The following is a 3,383-nucleotide window of genomic DNA, read 5'->3' on the forward strand; positions in this document are numbered from 1 at the left end:
AGGACAGAACCCAGGCACAGAGTTCACACCCCACATCCGACAAAGGAAAAATTTAAATAAATAAAAGTTGAAAAATAAATGTGTGTAAGACCTATATGATGAAAATCTTTTTTTTGCCAATCCTGGAGCTTGAAATCAGGATCTAGGCACTGTCCTTGAGCTTCTTTGCTCAAGGGTAGTACTCTAACACTAGAGCCACAGCACCACTTCCTGCTTTTTCTGTGTATGTGGTACTGACGAATCAAACACAGGGTTTCATGAATGCTAGGGGAGCACCCTACCACAAAGCCACATTCCCAGCCCCAAAAATCTTTTTGTGCTGGTCCTGGGGCTTGAACTCAGGCATGAGCACTCTACCACTTGAGACACAGCTATGCTTCTACTAGAGGTTTTTTGTTGTTGCTGTTGATTGGTGATAAAGAGCCTCATGGACTTTCCTACCAGGGCTGGATGGATTCGAACAGCAATCAACATATTTTGGCCTCCAGAGTAGATAGGATTACAGGCATCTGGAAAACACATCTTCCACACATTCCCTCCACCCTAACCTCCATGCCCTATGCAAGACCTGGATTGGGGCCTATGTTCTCCTAGCCAAGATTTCCCATCCTACATTGGACTAGACACCTAGATCCAACATCTACCATTCCAATCCTCAGCACTTAGGCCTCTCCTCTGTTGAGGGGGATCAGAGCCATGGCTGATGGAAGGAAAAACAGGAAAAGGCCATTTAGACCACACTTTCTGCTCCTGCCTTCTGCTACCTCCATACAGCTCCTAATGAGACAGATCTCATGCCAGGCCTGGGGGCAGTGATGGCACACTGAGACCACCAGGGGACACGACTCAGTATAAAGGTGCTGGCCTGGCTGGCAAAGCATACTCCAAAAACTAGACAAAATACCTTGGTATGCCAAGTAAAATGTAGAATAAACACGAGAGGCAGGCTGAACTTCTCCACACACTTTCACAAATAACCCCACAACCATGCCCTGTGCCTGCCTAGACTGAAAGCACCATCTAAAGTCTCTTCAGTGACTGGGAGCTGGATCCAGAAGCATGGTTTGGGCATGTTATAATGTAAATTACCAGAGAAACCACATTTTGAAGGATCAAATCTTGGAGTCTTTATTAGAATGCTAGCATTCTATAAGCAGCCAATTGTTACAAAGGCCTGCTGCCCACAAATATATTTATCACTGTTAGGAAACAGGCCAGAGAGGAAAGAAAAAACAAAAACTATACTAACAAACCAACTGAGCTCCAAGAGCTGATTTGGGACACCATGTTGACCAGAGATAAGCCAGGAGACAGGACACAGGATGCAAACATGAAGATGTGTGGTATGGTGCAAAGACACCAGTGCTTGTCTGGGCCTAAATAAGGTAAAGTCAGGGGACAGGGTAATCCTATTCCCAAGCACTGGACTGACAGGTTCAGTCACCTATAAGGGAAGTGCTCACACCTGTCTCCAGGAATTCAGGCACAACCATCACCTGGGGGTAAGAATTCCCTCCCTCTAACATGAAGAAGAGATGCCAGACCCTACAATTCAACATGTAGCCAAGATGGCACCAGAGAGACCTGACCTCCTTACTGCGTGGCTTAGGCACCCTGAAGCCACTACAAGAAGGGCACAAATGAACAAACAAGAGGGGAAGGCCGCACTTCACACACAACCACAAACACCACACACCCATGTTCTAGACCTGCATAGACTGAAAGTGCCAGCTAAAAGCTTGACAATGACTGCAGCCGGCTCCAGAGGCCTGGTTTGGGGACTGGCCTCACCCAAGCCACTTCAGGAGAAGCAGGCCTTATTACTCTGCTGTCCCTCACCTGTATCCATGCCCTGGGCCTGCCTAGACTGAAAGTGCCAACTAAAAGTCAGCTCCAGAAGCCTGGTTTGGGGACTGGCTTCACCAAAGCCACTTCAAGAAGGACACAAACCAACACAGAGAGGCAGGCAGGCAATAAAAACCAACACCCATGCCATGGGCTTGCCAAGACTGAAAGCACCAGCTACAAGCTCTGCTCTGACTGAGAGTCAGCTGCAGAAGACTGGTTTGAGGCCTAGCTTCACCAAAGCCACTTCAGGAAAGGCACAAATGAGCAAACAGAGGAGGCAAGCTGACCTTCTCCACACACTTTCACAAACACCCCACAACCATGGCCTGGGCCTGCCAAAACTGAAAGCCCACTAAATGCTCAGCACTGAAGAAACCAGCTCCAAAGGCATGGTTTGAGGCCTAGCCTCACCAAAGCCACTTCATGAAGGGTACAAGGGAGCAAAAAGGGAGGAAGGCTGTGCTTCTCCACACACTTTCAGAAACACCCCACACCCATGCCCTGGGCCACACCCACCAGGAGCCTTGGCTTAGCTCTGCTGGTCTTCCGGAGTTGCCTCAAGGTCATCTCAGTGCACCTAGGTCTGGCCTTCTCCACAAACAAGCTGCGTCTGCGCAGGCAGTCCTCCAGGCTTCCCCACACAGAAAATTGGCTGCTGCCTGATGAGACAGGTGTATGGAAACCCAGACCCACCACCAAACCACAGTGAGCCTGACCAGCTTTGTAGGCCTGAACACAACTGGAGGACCCTCAGAGAAAGGAGCTCTTCCTAGCTACCTGGCAGGTCTGCTTATTTAAGGCAGAACCGACCTAAACCAGTCCAGAGCACAAGCCACGCCCTTTGACCTCACTTCCCCTCCCTTCTTATTCTGTGTAGCCCCATAAGCCCTGCCCCTTCACCTCTCACTTCCTCACCCTTATTCCTCCCCTCTTATGTTGTGATGCCCCATAAGCCCCGCCCGTGCACCTCAGGCCCCACTCCTCCACACACTTTCACAGCCAACCACAACCATTGCCTGGGCCTGCCAAGGCAGAAAGCACCAGCTAAAGGCTCCAAAGGCCTCGTTTGAGGCCTAGCCTCGCCAAAGCAACTTCAGGAAGGGCACAAACGAGCAAACATGAGAGGCAGGCCGCGCTCCTCCACACATTCACATCCACCCCACAACCGTGGCCTGGGCCTGACACAGCTAAAGGTTCGGCACTGAGAAAGCCAGCTCCAGATACCTGGTTTAAGGCCTCACCTAAGCCACTTCAGGAAGGACACAAACAAGCAAACAGGAGGGGCAGGCCGCGCTCCTCCACACGCTTTCACAGTCACCCCACACCCAAGCCCTGGGCCCCACCTGGCAGGAAGCTTGGCTTAGGTCTGCTTCTCTTCCGGAGTTGCCTCAAGGTCAGCTCCGTGCACCTGGATCCGGCCTTCTGCACAAACAAGCCCCATCAGTGCAGCATTCCTCAAGGCTTCCCCACACAGAAAATCGGCTGCTGACTGATGGTATGGGTGTACGGAAGCCCAGACCCACCACCAAACCACA

The sequence above is a fragment of the Perognathus longimembris genome, chromosome 9, assembly GCF_023159225.1.
Source record: "Perognathus longimembris pacificus isolate PPM17 chromosome 9, ASM2315922v1, whole genome shotgun sequence".
Lineage (NCBI taxonomy): Eukaryota > Metazoa > Chordata > Mammalia > Rodentia > Heteromyidae > Perognathus > Perognathus longimembris.